Here is a 26,913-nt window from a genome sequence, read left to right as displayed (position 1 = left end):
TGATCTAGTGCTCGTCTCAGAGTTCTACGCATAAGAACCTCAGTGGGTAGTGATTATATTCAAGATTAAAAAGCAAATAATTAACTGTAGATCATGGATTAGATTTATATATTATACTACAAAGCAAAAATGTTATATTTCACTGCTAGTTCTAGTTTGTAATTATTGCCGAGTAATTTCACGCATTAACCTTCTTTCTGATAATGGAAGGATTAACATATCTCTATCTTTTGTTCACCGAGATTAGAGAGTGAGTCCTTTTTTACTATGCGATATACCAGGAACGGAGATAGTAACACTGCATAGGATTTCACATTTAATATCGTTATCAGAGTTATCCGTTCGGCCTTAAGCCGGGGACATCAGTTCAAAAATCAGTGCGGGTGAAAGGCAGCATTTTTCTTTGTTTGCAAAAACACTTTTATCTAGAAATAATTAGTGAATGCATTAAGGTTTTAGTGATTGCCACTCAATCATCATGATATTTAGTCTTTTGGGTAGCCAATGGAACTAAACAGCAATTAATTAGACCCAAAATGAGTGTTTGTTTCTTCTGTTGTAGATGCTTGATTTGATTCAAAACTATATATATATATATATATATATATATATATATATATATATATATTTATATACCGGTATATATTAGAATCTACACTTTAATATCTTATTGATGATGCATTGTTAGTTTTTAGCAACAGTATTTGGTCATATTTCTGTTTGAATTGAATGCAAATGCCAAAGTATTCTACTTAACCCTTTCAATGACATCATTATATGCTCTGATATCCCAGATGGGCATGACGAACAAATATAAAAACTAATCTCTGTACCTTACGACCACCTATAAAAAATGTTTACCAAATTTGTAGACATACAAAAATAAAAAATTTGGAGCACAGATACTTTGCTATTTATCAGCCATGTAAACGTTATTAGATAAGTCAAGGCATTGGCTGGAAATCAACATCATTTACCTACGTTATGCATCGGCTAAATATATCAATAATGTATTTGATGGTGGTGATTCAACTTTGTTTATGGGAAGCATTTATAAATATGAAGCAATTAATCATATATTGCATTATAATGTCATTTTAAGTTTGACCGTCCATCCCAATTGCTCTATGCCGTGCCAGACTGGGAATCGGTCCTGATACTTTAAGCCCATGATAAATTAAGTACATGTGGCCACTGGCCGCTAGATACACGTGGCTGCACGCTATGCTCTTACAACCTTGCCTCGTAAGGCTGTGTGTATCCAGTAAAGACAAGTGAGTGGCGCTGTTGGCCACCAGCCCTCCGGGCATTTGCCTAGTTTGCCCCGGACTGGTTCTATGCAATTCTGTCTGTCCGTGTTCTTGAAGCGCCTTGTTCTTCCCACGTAGGCCGTCCACAAGCATATTTATACACCAATGTCACGGACAACAGAGAGATGTTATTGTTTTTTAGAGCCTTCTTTACCGATAGTGACAGGGAGCTGATTGGCTGAAGCTTTGTGATTTATGGGCTAAACAGGACATAATGATGCGGGACTAATACTCATCGAAAGCCAACATGGATGACCAATTTGAAAAGTCAGTTTCTGACCTTGTCAATGTTTAAGTGGGCTACACACTGCTTTATGGAGGCAATATTCATTTACCTAGTAAGGATTATACCTGTTTCAAAGCTGAATGTTTCACCAGCATGTCTTCTACTAAACATATATATTTAAACTCTCTGTTTAGATTCCATAATATGCATTATTAGTGGCACTGTTGTACTCGTTGGCTACCCTGTTCTCATTTCAAATTCGCATTATTGATGTAAGTAGGCTGCGCGTATCTCCGTCAGTAAACAAGGAGTGACTGATTCTAGCAAATATATATTTAACTTTAATCCCCTTAATACAAAAATATATGTAATAATATTGTGCCTAGCATCTAACATGAAACTGTTTTTTTTCTTTCAGATTGGTAGTTACGTATTATGATCCTTAAAAGAAATCCATGATTATAAGCTCTATTTACCTTAAAACATATCTTTCTACTGTGTTTTATAGGATTACCTGTTCCATTTCATTATTTATTTATTTTTGTTTTTTTTACTGAGACGGACATAAAATCAAATGTCCCTTCTTGCAAACAGAATTGTTTTTTTATGCATGCACAAATACAATTTAACCAGTTGGCGGACAAAAAGAGCATCGTCAAAATTCTAAATAAATATATATATATTCTATATATATATACTCCATAAATATATTCCATAAATATATATATATATATATATATATATATATATATATGTACTTTCCAAAAAAACTAAAAAACAGGTGGATTCCATAAAAGTTCAAAGATTTTGTATGCTGAATGAGATCTCCCCATTGTTCTGGTCTTTGGTATCTTTATCCAGAATTATCTTGCACTTTCCATGGCTGGTCTTTTGATTGACCGAGCCTTAAGTGCAACGCCTTGCTCGGCCACACTCATGAAGGGTGGAGAAGTGGGATCTGGAGCCAAGCCAGGTACAACTCTTCCTCTTCTTTACTGGTATGGTCTTTGTGAGCATCCGTTCTTTGTGTTGTAAGGAAGTCTGGGTCATGCATGCAAGATAAGTCTAAGATCCGGCACATGCATGGCTTGGTTAGCTGGGTCTAAGATCTGGCTGAAGCATCACTCTTTTAGCTGAGTCTGGGATCTGGCTCATACATGGCTTGGCTAGCTGAGTCTAGGGTCTGGCTCATGCATGGCTTGGCTAGCTGAGTCTAGGGTCTGGCTCATGCATGGCTTGGCTAGATGATAGCTAGAGTTTCTCTAGCGAGAGTTTCTAAGTATGTATTTTTGTTTAATTAATGACGCAACACATACTAATTTACTTAAAGTCTCACTCCAGACCTGCTCCCAAACTTTCAGTATCTTACATCACAAAGGAAAAATGCTATGTGATAAAATTATAATTCTTACAAATTATAAGATGGCAAATAAATGAATTAAATTATTTAATAATATGTTTGTCAAGAAAGAAAAACAATTCAGTGACCCGGCAAGTGATAAAATCTAAAAGAGTGTAAGCAAATCCATTCCAAAAATTTGTAACACATTTTCTCAAATACAAATTAGAATTTGGTCGAAAACATAGCTTCCCATTGGGATTCATTTAGGGGTTTTGCACGATTAATATACTGATAAAAGATCTGGTGTTGACAACCGGGACGTACCCATACGACATAGACTCACGTATGAGTCCTGGATACCAAGGGCTCAGTAATCATGAATGTCAGTAAATAACCAACTCAATGGCGACACAACCAGACTGAACTCTATACGATGTATCACCATCAGTATGAAACTTTGTTACCCCAGTTATAAAGTCCCGTTTGCAAGGTGTCGATTACTTTTGCATGAGATGTTCCAAACAAGGTCTTAGGTTCACCAAAATTAAAGTGAACAAGATTGTATCCTATAATAAGCGATCCTCAAAGGGTAACAACCATGCTTTTACTCCCCGTAAGTTCATTTATAAAAACTTGTATGTTTAGCTAAGATCTGTGTCTAAATGTGGACATCTGAAAGAGACATATAAGAGAAAACTTCACGCTTGCCTCCTACTGTCACAACCTAGTGGAGTAGGGAAAATATCCATCTATACAGTATAATGGAAGAGATGACTGTGCTGCTTTGTAACAATGGTAGAAAAGTGTACATTTTTTGTTTCGATCTGGTCTTTCGGTTAGCCAATAAACCATTATTTTGCACAAGTCCCGAACACTGCCTGTGTTAAAATAAATAAATCCTAAGTTGCATGAATGTGTATTTTGTGCTTTATGTTTATGTGTTCATGAAGTTGTATAAATTAGTTTCTGTGAGACGAATCTGGTCTAGTCTGGCCATTGTAAGTTGTATTTTAAACAGGTGATTTTATGCCAGCAATCACTTGCCCATTGGCTATGTGACTGCAGTATACATGTACAGCTGAAGAAGAAAAAACATTCCGAAAGACGTGGTTAGAGGCAAAGTCTAATGAATATTTATTCAATTCTCCTCTTCATCATTGGTGATTTAATAGACCAGTTATTTCTGGAACAGGAAGACTTCAAGACATTGTTGGCTTTGATTTTATGCGGGCATGTATTGTGTTTTTTTATATAGTGATAAAGAACAAACACATTTTTTGGGGGGAAACAATGGTTTTACAATGGGTTCTACTGTCAACCTTGAAAATAACAAAACATAAAAAAACCCCAAATCCTTAAAGTTGATGTGTTAGAAGCCAAAAATGGGCAAGCAGAAGGATCTGAGCAACTTTAACAAGGGCCACATTGTGATGGCTACACAATTAGGTCATAGCATCTCCAAAACTGCAGATCTTGTGGGGGGTTCCCGGTCTGCAGTGGTCCGTACCTATCAAAAGTGTTCCAAAGAAGGAAAAGTGGTGAAGCAGCGACAGGGTCATGGGCGGCTGAGGCTCAATGATGCAAGTGTGGGGCGAAGGCCGGTCTGTGTGCTCAAATCCAACAAACGAGCTACTATTGCTCCAAACGCTCAAAAAGTCAATATATATATATAATGCTATGGCAAAGTTATAAATGTAGAGGAATTCTCCACTTTTAGGATATTGACCCACGGTGTATATCAAGAGGAAGCTTAGAGTACTAAGCAGTATCATTGGAAGCTAAGTGAGACAGCCTTTGGGATTTTGCTGTAGAATGCGGCTAGATTTACGAAATGTTGGCTTTAAAGCATTATTAAAGTTTTATTAAATTCTAAATAAGCTCTTGACTACCGTATTTATTTCTTCGGTTGAGTTTTCTACAACCTGCTTTCTAAATCAGCTACAAAAAAAAAAAAAAGTATCTGGCCTGTCAATTTGATTTACATGAACTTGAGGATGCATGGAACACGGATTAAGTACTTCCATATTATTTCACACCTGGAACTTAGAGGGCTTTATTTGGATTTGAATTTATTCACACGTTCCTACTCAATAAGCCTCACCACGGAAAACGTTCTATAGAAAAAAAAGAAGGAAAGAAGAAACAGAAGGAGTTTTTGTTTCATTACAAATCAATGCGTATTGTCTGTCTTCACTTTGCAACAGCGAGAACAGTGCAGTATAGTATGTTGATACAATATATGATCTTTATAATTCATCACCGTGTACGCCTTGAAGCCAGCGATGTGCTTGCCAGCTTACATCCTTTAGTTGAAAGGTGTATCTGTTTTCCTCGGAGAGCGTGCATTAGGTGCGATAAAGTCTAGAGCTTGTTTCTGTTTAAAAAAAGGGAATAAATAAGCAGTAATTCCTCCCCTGCCCAAACTACACAAATACCAAGTAAGTGTAGTATGATGTAAGCTTTATCTGTATTGTATACAGTGAAACTTACAAACCACTTACACATAACAGAAGTGTTCTTCTCGGCCTTTTACGTATGTATTACTTTTCCTAGGTATCTCCTAACGTCCCTTTCCCCCAAATGTTCTAACTTTACCTTGTTAGCAAAAGAGAAAGAACAGACCAGCAGTGAGTAGTAGCCAGTGGGTCTGGGACTGATTACAAACAAAATCTTGGATAAGATCAGAAAATTTAACCCATGCCTGCGAAGCGATCGTATCTGTATTCAACAAGGTTTCAAGGTTATTTCCCATTTTCAGCTCTTCATGGGATTTATATGAATTCCAGCTGCGGGAGATGTCCATTGGTAATGGGCTCTAATTCCCTGCGAACCTCGTATCCTGTAGAGCCATTTGGGTTGATGTTTCTATGGGAGGCCACGATTAAAACTTCATGGGATTACATGAAATTCTCATGAGACTCCAACATCTGATTGAAAGTCCTGTATTGTGCGGTTGGGTTAATGATAGAGACCATCCTTCGTGTCATCGGCATTTTATTTTTCTAAGTAATCCGGCTAATTGGCTTAATTATCATTGTTGCTATTATTGGTTTTCGGGTGTTAAATTGAGAATGAAGAGAGTGAATATTTGGACGAATATAAATTGGCTGTTTTCTATCCCATTGTCAAAAAGTTCTGTACATTCTTTTTGAATAAATGAAATGAAATAGAGTCAGGGTGCGGTAAAAATAATGTCAACACCAATAGAAATAAAAGGAAACAGTAGAAAAGCAGATGCATGTTGAGTCACCCAGAGTATTACTTTATCAAGGATGAAAATCTTCTGCTGTTCACTTGTATTTCTATTAGTTTACTATATATATACGGTATATATATATATATATAGAGAGAGAGAGAGAGAGAGAGAGAGAGAGAGAGAGAGAGCAGGGGTAGAGAGATCTGGGCAGGCTGTTGGGAGGGACAAGGATCTCCTTTCTCCAAGAGTTTGTTGTCCTAGATCAACCTCCACTTCATGCTAGATGTTGGATAAAGTAGAAGTTTTTTAATGACCCTATAAAATGGCCTGTAAACTGTTGTTTAAATAATTATTTTTTTAATATTTTTTTATTACACGTTCAATTTTATTTCTTTTATAGTTGATGAATTATTAAGATTTGAATATTTATATAACAACTGGTTTTAATATTTTCTTAAATTAGTAAGTAAAACTGAAAATTATATATATATATATATATATATATATATATTTATATATTTTTTGTGTGTGTGTATAAAATGCTTCTTGGGTATTTATAAGAAACATTATTGTTCCAGCAAGTTTACATTGTGACAGAGTTGGTGATGTGTTCCGAATTAAAAGGGCTATCCCCAAACTGTTAAAAAAAGGATTTGGAATACACTATCAGCCACTTACGGTTTGATTTAAGGTCTCTGTACCTTTAAAAGCCCTATTGCTGCTCTGGCTACATAGTGGATGTCTCCTGTGTGTAGCTGTTCCTGGGAAAATCTATTACTGGGGTGTCATTAATCTGAGGCTGCCGCCTCTGGCACTTTCTGCTTAGTCTATTTTATGGACCTTGGCTTCCTGTGCTCAGAAGGCATGCTGTTTTTCCTCTCTTGATCAGCTTTGTTTAATTATCAAAATATTTGATGCAGAAAATTGACATTAGCGTTCTTCAGCTTCAGCCTCCTGTTCTCTCTCCAGTTTGCTACTTGGTGACATTGAGGTCCTGCGTAGGTTAGGTTTTCATTAAAACAGCACTCTACGGCGGCACAGTCATTTCTCCTTTTTTTTTTCTTCACCCTGTCTTCTTACAGGTATGGATCAAAAGTTCTAGAGAATGTTCAGCTTATGAGCAACGTAGTCATAAAAAATAGCAATTTTGATGTGCAACTGACGTTAGCCGTTAACTATTTATTATAAATTATAAAAAAAAATTGTATTGACAAAATTATATCATCTAAACAACTAAATTCCAAATCAAATTGTGAAAATCAAATTTACTTCTACAGTACTGATAATTATAACATAATATGAAGTAGTACGTTTGTACATCTTGTTAGGCCCAGATCTAACCTCATCATTGTTTTGCGAGAGTAGATTTAATTGAATCCAAGATGCTACCAGGTATTTAACACGTCAAATTAATCAACATCTACCTATCCTTCAACATAACTTACTTTGGCTCCTTATCCTTCACCTTGGACGGCAGCTTTTTGTTGGTCTGGAAAAGTAGGGTATATTGAAAAACTTACGTCTGAGTAAGTACGAATATGGGGTAAATACAGGACAGCCAATCACAGAAGGGAAAATATCTCCAACTAGGTAGATCCCCATCTTCTAGGTTTTTAACACGTTTTTACTTAAAATTTACCATGAGCAACCTGGAGTTATTTTACGTTTAAGGATTTAGAGTCCTCTTTCCAAAAACGATATGACCATGATCTTTATATTGACCTAACGCCTAAAGCAACGGGGTATGTTAACGGTGACTTAACATAATCTCTGCTGCCATAAAAATGATCACAAAAATATTATAGAAATTACATTTATAGAAATATTTCACAAAGCTATATTCAATCAATCAAAATGCATATTAAGGAAAAAAAATATACGTACTCATTACTGGTGACATTTTAGCAGAAGAAAGACAAATAAAGTTGTGTATGGAATGTATACAATATTATATATATATATTTGTGACTTCATTTCAAGGATCGCTGGATTGGAGAACGCTAGAAGAGAAGTAGTTAAATCATCTCACTTTCAAAAAGTGCCCTGAGGCAGAGGCTTTTCTGGTCAAAAGTCACAGCAGAACGTTGTGCTATCAGGGACCCTGACTTCATTCTGTGACACATACCATTATTGCAGCTCCAGGGACTCATTTTCTCTGCATGCCCACCCGCTGACCCAGCCTGGAAACTGAACACACACATAGAAACGTAACGACAGAATAAAAATAAAAAAAACATAAACGAGAAAGCAGGGAGCTTCCACGGCACAGACTTTCAAATAATATTTATTATTTCCGCTGACAGTCCGATCACATTATACGCAATGGTTTTTTTTCTTTATCATTTGCTTGGGATTCATTTTTTATGTTGTTATTTTCTTCTGTCTTCTTTAGTAGGCATTCAATATTTACGTGATAGAATGCAGAGAGCTTACAGGGTTTTGTACAACACGATGCACGATCATTGCTTTCTTGGATTTAAAATATTTGCACGCAAGTTGGATACATGTAGTAATTTCTCCGTGTATCAGGAAACAATCCAGTAGAAGTTTCATGAATTGTTTCTTGGACTTTAGATTCAGAGTATTTACTTAAAGGGGCAGACCCATGGAAAAACAATATCTTCCTGAGCGTAAGATACAACGTAGCACAGATCTCTTCTGTGTTCTGACATCAAATCCCAAATCTGTTGGTAACAGGGCGAGGCGAAGAACCCAGCCTAGTTTCATCCCTCATAGGTTCTGTTGTCTAGCTTTGGGTGAAAATTTTTATTTTTGAAAAAGTTAAATATTGTTTTGTTTTTGTTTTTTAATTTATAGATATGTAAAAAATGCCACATTATTCCAAGTTGCTTAATCATGGAACAGAGCTATAACCAGGCTGGACTAGACATCTGGGACGCAGGCAAATGCCTAGTGGCTCGCTGGCTGGCAGAGCCACTCACTCAACTGAGCTACTACTCCAGTGTGCGACAGCGTGCGGCTATGGACATGGCTGCACATATCAAGCCGTCGGCTGCACTTATGCCATCAGGTGGCCACTGGCCATAAAGCGCCGGGGCAGACGCATCATCGCCAATCCAGCTCTGGCTAGAACTGCAATAGCATCCCAGTATTTACTACAGTTCTAAATTCATGTAATGTTTTATATAAAGTAGTTATGTTTAAAAATTTACTAAAGTAAGGAACTAATTTAAAAATCTATAAAATTTAGAGAAAGATTATGATTTCTCTAATCCATTGTATATGCTTTCTTTTTCATGCTATTAGAGTACATTCCTTAGCCTTGATGAATTTAGATAAGATATTTTCTCTTCCTTTCTATATTAACTCACAGAATCCGTACCATTGAGTATTGTAAATGGATTTCAGAGACAGAAGGTCACATAGAGTTAGCTGCAATCAGGATTTGAACTCTTCTTAACATTAAGACACACTGTTCACCATTAGTTGAGAGACGACTCATCTGATTCTTGTTTGGATCTTTTCTTTTTGAGGTCATTCACTTGTGCCAAGCAATGAAAGATTTACTTTGGCTATTGGTGTGGTATAGAAAGAATATGAATGAATGGCTGCATTCCAGATTTGCTTGAACTGTGAATGCTCTGGTAAACCAAAGATTTTAATGTAGAAACCGTGAATGTCGATTCAGATCCCATAGACAGAGCCTACTGCCATAAAAAATCTTGAGCGTGATAAATCAGGGTTCAGGTAGCTTCTAAAAGTTACAGAGGAACGTCCTTTCAATTAAAATACGGTTGGATCCAGGCTAGACATGCTTCTTCTTGTATCCCTGTATTACCTTTCCAATGGAATGTGTTAGGAGAAGTATAACTATTAGAGCAGAATAATTGTTAAAATTATAACATATTAAAATTAACGCCATGTCCTCTACCCACCAAACTCCGACTACCACAATTGTCAATAGCACACAAATGGACACCAAAAACCCACTAAGCTAATAATTGTAGCAGATCAGCTTTGGTGAATTGTTAGAATGAACCCAGAGTTAGAATGTTGATCAGATTTATTAAAAAAATGGCCTTCTATGCATAAAAAAGAAGCTTTATAGGCAAGATATATTAAAAAAAAGAAGAGTCATGTAATTAAATGAACAGCTATTGCTAAAAAATGATGTTCAATTAAAATGTTTAGTCTGCCTTTGGAACATTCAACTCTATATAACTATATCATGTTGAGCCTGATCACCTTAGTCAACCTACAGTATAAGGAGTGCTTAGATATAACCCGTTTTAAGGTCCTCATCAATCCTCTATGATAGGACAGCGGCCCGTTATATGCATTTAAATGATTAATCACTTAATGACATCACTTGAATTTGGTCTGTGAAAATGATGTCATTATGTGTATTATGCTAATAGCTTGTGTCTAATTAATACATGACCTATTTTATAGAAGGGCCTCCTAAATCATTTCCAGCCATCTCCCCATGTAAGTAGCCTGGGTTTAAATAATAAATCCCGATCCACAATAACAACAAGAATAAATTACAGCCATAAGTGTGAATTAAGAAGCCCAGTCGCACATACAATGCAGTTCGTCGGTTCTTTTTGGTTACCGTCGGATTTCTCAAGCAGATGTTGCAGTCGTTCCATTACGGTACACACTGACACGCTATTCTGCCTGGCCGCGGAAGGGGCATATTATCGCGATTAATGTTTCATAGCATACATGACTTTGATAGTATTCAGGGGACTACAGTCTATTACCATTTGCATGATGACTAGTGAAAGAATTATTAGTACATGCTCTTTTTGTTGCGAAATATAGCTCGGGGCTTGCTGCACTTGTGACAACGTTGCCTTTTGCTTCCTCCTTCTGTTTTGATTTCTACTTAAAGTTTTATGATTCTTTTACCTCCGGGGGGCTATTATCCTTTATGCTAATAGGGCTATGCATATTCTATTAGCATTGTCAACCTGAGATAAGCAGCATATTTGGTAAGAAAACAATTGGGATTTTCTACCCAGCAGGGGCTCCCTGCGTTTATCACATTATCAATTATCTTAACATCGCTGAGAAATAAAGTGTTTAGAGAGTTTTAAAATATGTCTGGAAAAAAAATAAATATTAAAACATGTTTACCAGCTGTTAGGTCGGAACGTGTAGAGATTATGAATGTGAATTTTTTTCTTCGATTCTGACAGATTACGCAAAAAAAACAAAAAAATTATAATGATGTGAAGAAAATAAATAATCATGATAAAAATAACTAAACGTCTTAAAAGTAGAATACAAGATTCTAGCAAGTAAAGGTAGATTTTAGAATAACTTGTGTTACTTTTTCAACGTTAGCAATTAACCCCTTAATGACAAAGCCAGTACATGTACGGGTTCAAAATGCATGGTTTTCAATAGGTTTAGGGACCGCCCATTGTCTTTAAGGGGTTAATAGCAGTAGTAGCTAGGAAAAAAATGCACATTAAAATGGTTGGTTTTCTGGCAATTTCCTTATAGAGAAGACATACTTTTTATATGTGCATTTAACCTTTTACATTTCAGCTTTTTTTTATACATAGGAAATAGTCATTTTTTCTATTAGATGTCTTCATACAGCTCTGCAGAATATGATGGCGCTATATCAAACAATAAATAATAATCATTTTATCACAGACCACAAGAATGTGTCTGTGTATTGTCACTACGACAGTATATCAAGACCTGCAGAACTAAATATCTACATTTACTTTTCAGTAGAAAATACGAGAGGAAGTAGTTAAAGGTAAGCGCATAATTTACATGTTTATAGAGATAATCCCTATACATTTATACATTCTTTCTGGTCCCCCACACGGCAGACGCAGAAGTATATGCCTTCTCCTCTTTCTCCTGTTGAGTTGTGTATAGGGGCAACGGTTGGGTCTGATAGACCGCCAAGGACATGTATATGTCATAACTCGCTAACTGCTGAAGAACCGATTGGATCGATGATAGTCACTCTTGATTGGTCCACCCTATATATTTAGGCAATTGAGTTAACTTTTGATCTGCTTTTTCCCACAATCTTTCCTCATATCCTAATACTAGGAGAAACCGGCGCTTGTGGTCATTTGTGTCGCTTGTGCTTCGCACATCTGCTCATGACATCATAAACCATGCAACATTTCAGGAAACTGGCAGTTGCCACTCGCTTTCACAGGCATCTTTTTTTGCCGTGGACACAACCACAAAAATAGTTTTATTGTCCCCTCTTTAGCCCGGCCCCATGTGGCGTAATCAGTCAGTAATAGGTCATGTGCAAATAATTCCAGCGTAACGAAGAGATGTTACAAGACCGAGTTTTTTTCTAAATGGAAACGTAAAAGGAACTAATGATTTATCATTAAAAACGAAGTTCAAGTTTTTTAAAACCACATTTACAAATCACATTAGGCTGTATAGTTAAAAAAGTATGGAAACAATTAAGTAATAAGAAGTGTCTTTTAGTTAATTCCCATCAGGATATATTTTTATGATGCTTTTTGCGGAGTGCTCTAATGAAGCAATCAAACAAGGAGTTACAGGACTTTGATCTCAGGGTGGTAATTTTTGGGAAAACATTGCCTTGCTATAGATACTCATAACTCAAGGACCTTAATTGTGCTTAATTTGCTCGGGACACAAATGTGCGTTTAATTGACCAAGATCGCATCACCATGTTTAAAGACAACTGTCAGAGAAAATTAAGAGGTAGTTTGAAGTAGTTCCTGGTTTTTATCACACGGCTACATAAACTTCTAGATAATTAGACAGACAAGTCAGATAGGAATGTAAAGACGTATTATTGCAACAACAAAAAAAGAATAAAAAACATTAAAATGTTTGCTTGGTTTATAAGCCATATGTGGCTAAAAGTGAACCTGTTAACTTTAAACGCTTTTCTGGAGTGCAGATTGCACTTGACTGCAACATTTTACATTGTAACCCTTTGACACAGCTTTTAGAGAAGGCATCATCACACATACTGTATTGAATCATACTTTTTAGTCAAAATTCAAGGATGTAGAACTAGTTATAGCACACAGGAGCACTGAGTCCATACAGAAACATGTGTGGACCAGGGCCAGTTTGGAGATATCTAAGCGGCGCTGGCACTTTAAGGCCAGCGGCCGCCAAATGTTGATAAGCACAGACGCATGGTGACACATCAGGTAAGTATGGATCAGCAGATCATGTATGGAACGGCAGATCAGGTAAGTATGGTTCAGCAGATCATGTATGGAGAGGCAGATCAGGTAAGTATGGAGCGGCAGATCATGTATGGAGAGGCAGATCAGGTAAGTATGGAGCGGCAGATCATGTATGGAGCGGCAGATCATGTATGGAGCGGCAGATCGGGTAAGTATGGAGCGGCAGATCATGTATGGAGCGGCAGATCATGTATGGAGCGGCAGATCAGGTAAGCATGGGGTGCTGTCCGCCAGTGGCCCACCAGACATTTGGAGAAGGCCATTTAGAGCCTGGTATGGGCTTCTCAGTGTAGGTACTTATATATTGTGCACATAAAGGCCCTAAAACACAAGCAATTTAACACAACATTTACGTTAAAGACGCCTCTTCTGTTTGAAAGATCAGATGTAACTGCATGTATGTGGGTAGTGTGTACCGTGCATCACAAACCAACTACCACCTAAACCCCACCAATTAACGACACAGAGACTGAAGTTGGATAAAACAGGCCACAGCATATTTTATTAAGAATAACCACAAACACTGTGTTGGCCTAAACACCATAAACCAATAAACATAAATACACAATAAACCACACAATAAATAGTAAATACAAATATACATAACACATAATACATTCAAACATAGCCAACACAGGAACTGAATTAACCCCGTCCTTGCCGGCCGCTCACCACTGTACAATCCAGACCACAGGTGCTCACCTCCCCCCTCGTCCAAACAAAAATGACAGCTACCTTCCGCTGTCCCACAACTAATGCTAACCACCAGCCGACCATAAGCTCGGTGGGCACGTCCAATAACATTGACAGCTAACGTCCGCTGTCCCAGAACTAATGCTAACCACCAGCCGACCATAAGCTCGGTGGGCACGTCCAATAACATTGACAGCTAACTTCCGCTGTCCCAGAACTAATGCTAACCACCAGCCGACCATAAGCTCGGTGGGCACGTCCAATAAAAAACACCAGAGGTTAGGGGAGGATTGAGCCTTCCTTCACACCAGCATCCAAACTCCATCACTTACCAAAACCAGACCGGCAAGGACACACAAACCGCCAGCTGTGACAAAAGAAAGAAAGTTAGTACACAAAAAATAGGGAGGGAGGGTGGGAAGCAGGTAAGTCTGTTGACTGTCTCTGGAAAAATGACAGTGACCGGGGTCACCCAGAGGGCACCCTTTATCCCTTAGTGACTCCCGCCCCTACATTTACATACCCCAATCAAAAACACACATGCCCTGAGCATGCACTCACCCACACACATACATGCTCCCTGTCCATTTAGCTACGCTGATTCCCAGGAGCCTTGCCTGACTTCATGATTGGATGAGTTTACATTTTTTTTTTTAAATGTCTTTTTTTCAACATGTCTTATAATGTGTAAAAGGCTCACATAGATGCTATAGGCAGACCTGTTTATCACAGCCTTCTATGAGACAGGACCGCATCTAAGCATTAATCGTATTTCTTCAGAGATCTATTTCTCTCTAATTATATAACGCTAGCTATCCTGATACAAAGCTATTAAACTGTCGAGCAGTGGTATCTGATACGATGCCGCACACACTTCATCTTCTGCTCTATAACGGCAGATAATGCCACGTGTAATCTTTAGCGGCATTTCAAACAGCATTTCATTGAACTGACAAGAAAAATCTGTCTCGGAGGACAGGCACGCATCTCTTCTGTTATTTATTGTGTCATCGTCTGTTTACAGACCATTACATCTGACACATGAAGTGTTTGACCTGTCAATCACTGCCGCCTTTCTTACAGAGATATCAAGGACATGTACTTCATTTGTTCTGTGTCTCTTGTGCTTGACACATTTTACTCAGGGATGTAAGCTTCTTTCTGAACAGGCTTTGGGGTCTACCTGATGTCTACACAGGCACGCATGCCAACAGTCCTGAATTTCCTGGGACAGTCCTTTTGTTTGGGTACTGTCCTGTCAAATTTGGGTCTGTCCCGGCATAAAAATGCCAACAGTCCCAGGATCCAGGAAGGAAATGTTGGTGGGCATGAGATCAATATATGCCCTTCTCATTCAACTGACACACCCCCGAGGAACTTAAAACAACTGTAAACAAAGTACTAAAGCAATGGGTGCATATACGTAGAGGCAAGTTGACCCAAGAATACCCCAGAGATAAATAAAACTTCACCTTGGGGCTGAAGGGTCAAGTCAACCACTTTCACTAAAGTGGATTTAGTAGAAATCCCCGTTTTTGGCAGCGCATAAATTCTTCGAAAAAGTATTGTAAAGTGATCGTCGAGTTGAAGACTTCCTAAAATGGATTATGTACTAAGAGCAAGCATATACGGGAACATATATTTTTTTGTGAACGCCTTGTATTATATTTTATTAGCAAGGAGCATGGGTATTAGCCATTGTTTCCATTAAAACCAAAATGATCAGATTAAAAAATCCTCGGTCTGGATTGAAATAATATATAGTTTCAAATCCGTACATGGCCAGTGCCTCTTGTTTGAGGTCCGTTTCTATCATGAAATCTTAAGAAAAATCGTGCAGACAAAACCATGAATCAGGGGGTATCAAATGTGCTTAATATGTTTTTAATTTTCATTGAGGTTAAGTACAAAATCCCATTTGATGTGGCATGTTCTACAGCAAATACATTTTTCTCTACTTCAGGATGTGTATATAATTACAGAGCTTTATATGCTTCAAAAATATAAAACAGCGATTTCTAATGTACTATTAAAAATATTCTAAAGTATTCATTTTTGAACAGATTATAATGGAGGGCAGTTTTCGTTTTGTTCTGTTCCATCAGCCATTGTTTCCATTGTAGCGTCAACATAGGTTTTATTACAGTTTTCTAGGAAAGAACGTGTTATAATTATTTTCCTAACACTAATCCCCATCACTAAGTAAAGCACTGTATCTCGATCGGAATTCTAAAATAGTTATTAACTACAGTGTGTGCCTATTGAATCCCGAAAATCTGATAATCTCCTGAATTGAAAGGGATTTGGGGGGGGGGGGGATTGCGTTCTTAGTAGTTTATTGTGAATTTATGCAAAAAAAAGGTTCACAAAAATGGAAATATCCAAAAAAAAGTAGATTGGGCTCAGATAGCAGAGAGAGAACACATAAAAGGGTCTAATATGTAGCTGCCTGTAAACTTAAAGGCAAAAATTAAAAAATACTTTAAAAAAACTTTTTTAAAATCTGATAATAATAAAAAAAATGCCAGGAGATGAAAGTTCCCAAGAGTCGAGGAACAGTAGTGCCAATGGATGAAGTACCTACAAGGAACCATTTTGGAGCATAAAGTCTTTGCTCGGTTTGGCCAAAGATTCTTGAACCTGAACTTTTTTAACGTGATGTATATTGTTCCCCAAACACGTTTTACTTTGCTCTTTCTGTGGTTTGTTTTTGTAACTGAAAAGCAAGTAAACGGTGAGGGGCTAGGTCCAAAACCTTCTAAATAAACCGACTTGGATTCTTCCAGATGTTATTCCTGACATCTTTGACACACAAAACTGCACCAGGATTGACTTGATGCAGAGAATGTTCGACTTCCACAAATACCCGAAGAATGTCAAATATATCTTCGTATGATAAAATAACCTGGTGACAAAAAAATGGTCTTATGATTTATAAAACCAAATACTCATGAATGTTTTAAATATTCTAACACGGTATTTACTTATATAAAGGACACAAAACAACCTGCCGTATTGACTTGAAATACACCCGTTTATTCCCACATTTTGTAGCCATTTTTCATTTACTTTCGTTTGTATTTATTAAGCCATACAAATATATAAATAAATGTTATATATTAATAGCAGCAGTATACCCATTTCTTAAAATTGTTATCAATATGGACGATACATTTCATAAGTCTACAGACAAAGTCATGTACATCCATAATAACCATACCTGGGAAATCTACGGGTTCGACCCGGAGAATGCCTGGTGAGCGCTGCTTCTCCGGGTCAAGACCCGAATCCGAGTCGCGGGAGCGGGGTCTTGACACGCCCCACTCCCCACCCATTTTTCCTTTAAATGGGGGTGTTTCCCGCTGCCGTCAGCGGGAACGGCCCTGACGTCAGTTGGAACTCCCTCGACGTCAGCGGGAACGCCCCTGATGTCAGCGGGACCGCCCACCGACGTCAGTCCCGCTCCAGTGTGGAGTCCTGGCCGCGTCCCGCAAGGGAAGGCTCTGGTTAGCCGGAGCCCAGACGTTCCCAGGTATGATAATAACATGACGGAGAAGAGGGGTTCATATTATTCTGGTTCAGACAATTTCTCAACCAAAATTTTCCAGGTTTGTTTATCCTTTGCCCCGTTATTCCTGTGACCCAGAGAAGCAGCGCTTCCCCCAGAGAATTCCCGTCATGGTCACACGTGGTATAATTATGTCAAGTAAAAGGATGTTAAAAGTCTGCAGCCTCTTTCGGTAGCCACATTCCCTTCTACATTTTACAATTTTACTACAGAGCCATCGATGATATTTAGCATTCACTTAAAATTACAGCAAAAATCCATGCACCGAAACATAGAAATAAATGAAAATCATTATTTTATATATACTGTACAGAAAGTTGAATTACAAGAGGAACAAATATTTTACTTTGAATAAAATCCAGTCCTACAAATTATTTTACAGCATTTTCATGAACTGACATGGCATTGTTTTCATACATATGTTCTTTTAAGACTTTGACCAGAAGTAAATTGCATAAAACTTGGCATTTTAACAGCGAGGCATGAATCTTTTAAATTATAAATCAATAAATACTTAATTCAGTAATAGAATTCATCTAAATATTTAATCAGTTATACACAGCAGGACTCCTTTGAACTTGAAGGAAGTATGTTATCGACATATATATCCACTTCCATTGTTACAGAACTTGACAATTTAGGTTTCGCAGGAAAATCATCTACTTTTCAAATATCATTATTTTATGGGAGAGGAGCTTAAAGCGGATTCATCACTTTTTCTGAATACTTCATTTTACAGTTGCATACGCTAAAGAAACTCGTTTATGTATGTTTACATGTAAAAACAAGCAAGATATATGTAATGGAAATAGAATCTAGGAGGAAATAATAAGAAACAACTTCTATTTAACTTAAAAATATTAAACCTTCAATACCTAAGCACTGCCTTAATTAAAGGGACATTGCAATCAATGTCCCAGCCAGCCTTACCAACAATAAATGCATATCTTTAATATGCATTCTTTAATCTGTATTAAAGAAATATAACAAAATCCACTTACATTTAGTAGAAGCTGCAGCTCTAGAGGGACCTTTTAAGCATCTGATCTGGTCATGACACGTCTTGTTTTCAGGTGGGTTATTAAATCCAACCCCAGAGTCTTCAAATCTCATGTCAGCCAACTTTTACTATGTTGACCTATAAGAATTCATCAGAAATTATTTTAAAGGAAACACAATTCTTTGAAAAATCAGAAGGAAATTGTTAATTGTTTTCCCTTTACCAAAAAAATCTAGAGAGCAGGGATTTCAGAAAGGCGCCAAGGAGTGGACAAATAAGTAATTGGTACCGTTGACCAACTGCCATGCGATCTTAGCATTCCAACAGTCAAACCATTATGAAAGAAGTATCTTAGAAGATTGGCTATACATACAGGCTCACCAAAGTATTCACCAGGACCGCTGTAGCTAGAACAGTCTACTTGTAGACAATAACATTGGCTACATTATCTGATAATTTATGTTGGATTGGAGAAACTGATCTCTAGACCATACCATGCCGTTCTCTGGTACTTTCCGAGCTTAATGTAACGCAATGATTAAGAAGTGCTCTTACTACAATTTGCAATCAATGGAATGATCCCAACAGCAAGGCCATTCTGTCTGTTGCTATGATGGTAACGTAACTTTCCAAACGTTGCTGTAGAACCCATTTCATATACATACCCCTTATGTGTCCAAGCATCTGAAACACTAATCAAGGGAAATAAATCCAAATACCATTATCTTATGCTTATAATCTTCTTCAGATCCTTTGGTAAATAAAAAAAGATATATTTTTTTAAGTTTTACTTACGTCACAGTAGCCATGTGGATTTGATTGGAGTTTAAGTCAATTATCTGTGAGTATGAAATATTACTAAAGAACTTAATTGTCTGACATCCGTTTGACCAGCCATGTCCAAATTTTTCCATGGTTGGGCCACAAATCATTAAGATTCATACGCTGGAGGTCCAGACATTACTAGCACGATGATGTCATGTAATATGATAAAGCCTATGTCATTCACAAGCAAGCCGTAAAAACATTGCTCTTGCCTGGTATTGAGTTGGACAATTATTATACAGTACGGATGCCTTATTAACAGGCTTAAAAAAAAAGAGATGTATTTTTTTGTGGATAATACATATCTGTATATGTAGCTGTAATAGGATTTTCTGGGTAGACACATCACCAATTGCGAAATACTGATTTGCTGTCATTTAGTTATTATGGTTTATAACCAAATAAAATATTTTTATATTCTTTCTGGGAGAACAGTTTTCTGTTGAGCAAATAGCTATCATTCCCCAGCTGAATTATTTTCGATGTTGTGACTTTAAAGGGCAAAATGCATTTCTGTTGAAATCATTTCACCCCATCGCAGCTTTAGTCAATACCGCTATGAACAGTTTTATTTACTCAAGTAGAATCTATTGCATTCTTTGTAAGGAAAAACAAGTGATGTGTTCTAACTGGCTCGATATTTATATTCCAACACCATAAAAGATTGGGTTTTAGTTAATATCCATTACCATTCGTTTTTGTCTTCAAAAAGCAAGGAGCATCTGAATAATCCCGTGATTCCGGATGATATATAGGCTGGAAGTGGCAGTAGATTAATATCTCTTTAATAAGCTATAATAATCATGACACACAAGGTGACAGTCCAATTTTCTAATAACAGATGGCCTCTATCACAGCCCACTGTTACATTGTTTTTAATGCCTAGCAAAGATAATACTTTCTTTTGAGGGCCTGGAAGGCGGCCTATCTCACAAAACAACCATTAAATCAATCTCTATACGGATGGACATTTCTCAACCTTATAACTGCTTGTGGGGAGCTAAATGGTTCTGAAAATAATGACTGAACGGAAAAGATACTTTGTATTGTTGACACATCGCAGCCCTGTGTATACAAAGACATAAAGAACTAGTTTGAGAATAAAAATCAACACACAATGGACTGTTGAATCAGAGAAACTGAAATAAACTATTCCAACCTGTTAGGACTTTTTATATTTCTAATATATGTTTTATTTACTGATCTCTGGTTAGACCTCACCTAAAGTATTGTGTACAGTTCTGGAGACCTCCATCTCCAGAAGGATACTGACACATTGGATAGGGTTCAGTGGAGAACTACTAAAATGGTAAGGGGTTTAGAATTTATCAGGAAAGACTGAGATATCTTAATATTTACAGCCTGGAGGAGAGAAGAGAGAAAGGAGATGCAATAGAAACATTTAAATACTTAAAGGGGTTTAACAAAGTACAGGAGCTAAGCTTATGCTTGATTGAAGGAGAAATGTTAGAACAAGAGGTCATATTCTAAGACTAGAGGGTTAGAGGCTTAGATATAATGAACAGAAGTTCTTCTTTACTGAGAGAGCGGTAGATACATGTTTACTATATTTATATTGGTAACAATGACCCAGTGAGAGGTTTAGATGTACTCCATCAGACCTAGCACCCAAGGGGCATCAATAGGTATCTTTTTTATTGATAGACATAGAGCTCACCCTCTCCTGCCTCTTATATGGGTAAGGAAGTATGTCTATTTAGTTTAAGAAGGGGCTTGACACATATCCAAGCAGTACTAGTTCCCAAAACCAAGGAAAGAGGTTTAGAGGGGTGTGATCGGGGCTGAATGTGGGAGGTGAGTGTGTGGGTCCCTCGCCTGCAGATTGAACATGCTGACCTGGAGGTACACACATATATACATATAAAAAAAATATTTGTATGCAGTTAGCAAAATTAACTCAATGCTTCTATTTTGATTCCACTAGTATTTGGTATTTTGCAATGCTTTGTGTAGACAGAGTATACAAAGAGTCCGGCATTATTCACCTCCCTTGACACGGAAGGGGTTAAATGAAACATAATGTATGTTAATGATGACATCAGTGATTTATTGATAAAACAGTTGAGGCCGAGTTGGTGATCAGAGACCCATAACTCTTCATTACCAAGTTACTGTCAACTTTGAAAGTCAATAAGCAGTTCTAATTAGGCTGTTTGGGTTTATGCGATTGGAATGCCAAGAGTGGAGGTGGAAACAATGAAAATTTGAACCTGGCTACCGTATGGAGGTCTTTTTAAGTGTACAGTAAAAATGTTGTGTAAACAGCTATGCAAAATGATGTATTGCAGAAGGCTGTGGCATTAAAATGGTTGCTACTATTTAAATAAATACATGTGCGAGGCAGTATGCTGAGTGTATTAGTAAAAATCAAGACAAGCCGCTACACGAGTCTGAAACTCATCAAATTATGCATTCACCGAATCCGCTAGCAAGATTGAATGTAGGATAACTCACTACAATGGCTAAACTGGGCAGACTACTTCTGCATGTCTTCTACATGCCAAGGAATGCGAAGCTTCACCATGTGCCACGTCAGCGATAAAGCGCTGTCCTGGCTATAGCCCATTTGGGGTAAGAAAATAGACTTTTCGACATGCTCTGGATAAATCACTTCTTTATTTTAAAATTTTGGTCCTTCTAAAATGTTCTTAGGCCATGGAAATTGATCGGCTTCAACCAACTAACTTAATACGGTCGAAACCAGGTAACTCTTGAGACATTTACAGTATCAAAAATAGCGGCTCGCATTTTTAAACAAATAAGGGGATTTCTATATATGTCTATATATAATGATTCTTCTGTAAAATAATTGAAAAAGTATATTAAGTATAATTAAACATTAGATACAGGTTTTTAAGAAAAGTGACGGCTTCACTTAATTTGGCCTCCAAAAGATTTAGTTGAGAGCAGTGGTGTCGCCGCTAACCACCCAACACTCCAAAACATGGCACATTTTTAAGGGGGTATAGGTAGACGGCGTGGGTAGGGGACAGGGCTTAACCAAGACTTTTTGTGTGACTCTGTGATCTACTGCATTTTATTTACAATTCTAACCAGCAAACACACATTCTGGTGTTTCTATACATATTATCGTGATACAACAGTATATGGAATGTATGGAATATATGGAATGTTATTCATTGGATGCTCCGTGTGAACGATGCTTAGAGTTTTGTGTAGAGATTATAAAGTGTTATAACACTAGTTCCTCTCTTTCTTAATGCAGTTTTCTTCCCTTTTCACTAGTTATACACATAAGTATACATGTAAAATTGCATTCTTGCAATTTTTTTTTTCGGTCGTAGCTCCTGAATTTAGTTCCGTTACAGCAATTTTACGATAAGAACAATTCCAACCTTTAGTTGAACCATACCAAATGTTTTAAGAAAATATATAGTGTATAGCGGATAATCCTGTCCAATTTAAAATACTTGGATTAAGCAAGCAGGTATTGCGTCTAATACATTCGCAACGGCTGTTCTGCGTGTATCCTTTGTAGCGAGCATGAATGTCCAAGATGGATAGACTAAACCGCTATTACATATATGTATTTTAAGAAAGCGGTATGTATTTAAAGTGAACCGCCATCGATTCGATTATTGGGCATACCCCGAAGTGTAACATTTAACATGATTGTGTAACTGTATTCAATGAAGAGAAATGTAGGCCATGTTTTTTTTTTTTTTTCATCTAGCTTTTAATTGACCAAAATATAATTCCTGCAAAGATTTCTGCTTATTCAGCGTTTGAGGCTACGGAGGCCTCGTCCCCCCCCAGATACTTTGGATATGGATAGAGAACTAAAAATATTTTTACAAAGTGGAACAAAAAACTAATGGAGGCGATGTACTCAGTGGATCATGTCAAACCATAATTGAAAGGAATGGCCTGGCGGAAACAAAGAATTCTTGTGGTCTGCTATATTCAACTCTCTTCACTTTATGGGATGCAATGCTTTCAACTTTTTTATTATTAAAAGAAAGGAAGACAGTATTTAACAAGATCGAACAGGAATATATTTAAATAAACCAGTTACCCATTTGCTAACAGAGGTATATATGAAGATTATATCCATAGCTGATGACCTTTAACGGTGGATTAGTAATTATACAGCAAAGATCACCCATGGAAGGGGGGGGGGCATTCATTCTCTTTAGCGTAAAATGGTAATTTTGGAAAACCTATGGGGGCTACAAATTAATCCCTGAGTTTTTGAGGACGGCAGCACTGCTTTGTAGTCTAGACCAAAAAACACCAGACCTTACCTAATGGGATAACGTAAGAACTCCAGTCTTCACCTATGTCAGCGGGATGCTGGGCTACCCGTGTAGACTTTTGGTGAGTAGACGTTTAGTCTACTACACAATCTGTGTAGACTGTGGGATGAGTGGTGAGTTTAGCTGTGACCATTCCCCACCACATTGCACCCAGCTGTCCCCCATTTCCATTCTTTGCCCCCAAAGAATACACCGATCGCAGTAACCTGCTGTGTCGGTGGCTTATACCCCTCTTCCCTTTCTAGTAGGCGTTTGATGTTCTCTTTTTATTTCAAGAGCCAAAGATGGGATCCTAATGAAAATTCTGGCATTTTTGATTTGAAAAAAACCTACATTTTGTTTTAAAAAAAACCTAATTGTTTTTGGATACAGCCATTGTTTGAAATTAGTCACGGCCCCCATTGTAACTGTATCTATTGAAACCCAGTAGTGAACTAGAATGTCACGAGAAAAGCATGTGGACATTGTATGTGCGGTAAAAGCTGTCCTTTGCTCCATGACATACTAATTGTAGTTGTTTTTTTGATGTAACCATACAATGCAAGGATACCATTTTTAGTGATTTCCTTTTAAATGTTGTCAAGGAAAACAACACGGGTGACAATATGTCTTAAATTCTGTTCCTACCTTCTGTATCTAAAACGGCATGCAATCATTTTGGGTTCCGATTTATCCCAGCAATCCTTGTCCATTTCCTACAAAAAGATTGAGAAATATGTGATTTAATCCCTTTGTTCTTATTTTAATATTCAGACACTGTTATTTGGTATTTCACGCCCAACCTTTATTATAACCCTGTTCTTTTTTCTTCAAAACGTGATTATTCCAAAAGCACAAAAAAGGGGGGGGAAAAAAATGAAACTTCCTTTTTTGCCATTGTTCAGGCTTCATAGAAATCATACATGCTCTCTGATTTGTGGCAGGTATAATAATAACAAAATATGTCTTTTGGAAAAATAAGGTTCTTAAATGTGCTGTTTTGCTTATGAGCATGGCTTACTTTTAAGTTTCAAAACTTTACTATTTTGGTTTTTATATTATAAAGGGGAGGGGGGATCTACTGCTCACTTTGGTCCATTATAGAAACAATGGCTTTCTAATAATAATGTTTATATGTACCGAAATGCTGTTTTTCCCAATAAATATAATAATAATGGCCAAAAAAGAAACGGATAACCATATCTTGGGCATGGTCTCGATAAGAATCCCCAAAAAACTTTTGTTGACCATATAGAACACCTTCATAGATTTTGTCAAAATATGAGGTAAATCTAGAGTCCCTCGGAATACAATGTATTTCTCTAGATTTTAGACTGGTTTGGGAGTCCCAAAGATGGAATATTATCAATTAGCAAGAATCCTCTCACAAACAGTTGTTTTTCCACACAGACGAGAATGCGAGGGTAGAACAGGAAAACTCCACCACAGGTCCATACACGCTCTCCCAATTACTTTGGCTTGAAAGTGGATCTCGACCCCCGTTTACTGGATCTCCTTCCAACCACTCAATATGTGGATCCTTGTTGGATCTTCTGTCAATACAGTGAGGGGTTTAAACATGCATGGGACAGGCATATGGCTCCTGAATCTAAGACGAGACCAACGACTGATTAAGGTCAGAGTCTCTACATCAGGAAAAACAGGTAGACTAGATGAGGCTGAATGGTTCTTATCTGTTATTAAATTTTGGTTCTATGTAATTTTTGTTTCCGCCAACCATCTTTGTTTGTAATATAATCGTGCCTGGGAACTCTGCAGGTTTTCTCATCCACACCCATGCCTCTTTTCATCTACTGAATATTGTCTGGGCCTAGCCCTGTCCCACACAGGCCAGCCTCACCTACATGGCCAGCTAGACCGTCCCTCATAAAGCCAATCCAACCGAAGAGGGGAAACGTTAGCAAGCCTGTCCTGGGAAGTTCTCAGGAATGAACATAACCTTCCAGGCATGAGCGAAATTTTTTCATGCCCAACAAACCATTTTTAGTCAATTATCCGATAGCTTTGGTATCTCAGATTTAATCGGTAATATTTTCAGCCAACATTCCTTGCTTATATTTTTGCATATTTGGCATAAGTTACTGTAATAACATACAGAACTTTGCACTGAAATATGGATGTAGAAACCTACTTAAACAAACTGTATGCTTTTTAGAAGCATTCCTTTACATTTTAAGATATTTATATATATATATATTTTAACAGTGATGTGCACCACGTAGTCATATATGAAGCTTTTGGACTTGACTCACTGCCTTTTCAAATTCTTAAGACTACTAAAAACAATAGGTTTCCTCTAAACCCAAACCCCAGCAGTCCGATGCCCATGTGTGTCCTCAGCATTTTATTTTTTAATCAAATTTAACATTTCAAATTAGCCTTGAAAACGAAACTTTGTTAATGCTTTGATTATACTGCGTTGATCGTTTCCATATCATGAAACTTTTATTCATAGCACTCTTGCGTTATTATTATATCTATTATATCATTATATCTTTTGCTGATCATTCACTTCTCTAATATATATTTTGTAAACATCAAAATCTTTTCACATAAAAAATGATAAATAAATCCTGAAATTTAGCCATGATGCTAACAAACTCTAATTTTGTAGAATCAAACAATAAAATTTGACACAAGCCTCTTTGTGACCCTAGAGGGAGCACAAGAGCTTCTTCTTCTTAGATTTCAGACAATGCTTCACTAGGTGCTCTTTGCAAAGGTTGGTAAGTCAAGAAAAAGATAAAATAATAATAATAATAATAATAATAATAATAATAAATATATATATAGCACTGACATCTCTGAACGTTTAAAGATTTATCATAAAAATAATTATAAAAACGTATAATAATATATCATGATGATGTAGCAAAAAGTCATATTGAATGTGGACCGTTATATTTCAAGCTGTTCTTTTGTGGTTCTTGTTTTCAATGTTTCAGTTTATTCTGGAATAATTTGCTATTATTCAGTAAACAACAAAGGACCCTGAGTGTAATTGTGGACAGTGACACTGTACATTGTATAAAGACTACCCACCATTACTGTGTCCCTATGTCATACATACTGCTAATGGTTCATGCACATTTGTAAATTATACCTTATATGGTCAATATAAAGCTTGCTAAGCTCTTTCTGCACTCATCAACAAAGGCTTGGAAAACCTGTTTTTTTTTTCTTTTTTGCCTAATAATAAGATTGTAATAAAAGTTTTGACCATCGATCTATATATTGAGTAAATCTATTTACCTATCGACGTTATCTT

This window comes from Spea bombifrons, chromosome 12 (assembly GCF_027358695.1).
Source record: "Spea bombifrons isolate aSpeBom1 chromosome 12, aSpeBom1.2.pri, whole genome shotgun sequence".
Taxonomy (NCBI): Eukaryota; Metazoa; Chordata; class Amphibia; order Anura; family Pelobatidae; genus Spea; species Spea bombifrons.
The sequence above is the reverse complement of the archived record's forward strand: the minus strand, read 5'-3'. Positions refer to the sequence as shown.